This window comes from Penaeus monodon, chromosome 32 (genome assembly GCF_015228065.2).
Source record: "Penaeus monodon isolate SGIC_2016 chromosome 32, NSTDA_Pmon_1, whole genome shotgun sequence".
Lineage (NCBI taxonomy): Eukaryota > Metazoa > Arthropoda > Malacostraca > Decapoda > Penaeidae > Penaeus > Penaeus monodon.
Genome location: NC_051417.1, coordinates 29614925 through 29615382, shown reverse-complemented (window position 1 = coordinate 29615382; position 458 = coordinate 29614925).

Sequence of the window (458 nt, the reverse complement as noted above, 5' to 3'; positions counted from 1 at the left end):
AACCGATTTTCTTCTTATAGGTAAAATGATTGCGGCTACGCCTACGGGCCGGTATATAGTGAGAGATGAATAGCCTTTGGTATGAAGTGAAATATAAGATATGAAATGATAGTTAATATACTAGAAGATACTAGAAAGCTTCGGTTATATGACTTAGGAAAGGGTAATATAATCCTCTTTTCAGATCGAGTGTTAATGATCCTTATGAAGTAGGTCACTTTTAATTTAAAAGAAGGATTAGTATGATTATGTGAATATATAAATGATAAGCTGTTTACATTACACGCGAGTCTACAGAAGACAGTTGTGTATAAAAAGCAATATAGAAAGGAAAAGAGAACATTTAAGACGTTATGGAGAATGATCATAGCCGTTTTACATAGATAATGAATATGAGGATGGCAGGCCCGCCCGGAAGGTCTTTAAAGCAATCTTAATTGATCTCTACTAAAATTGCT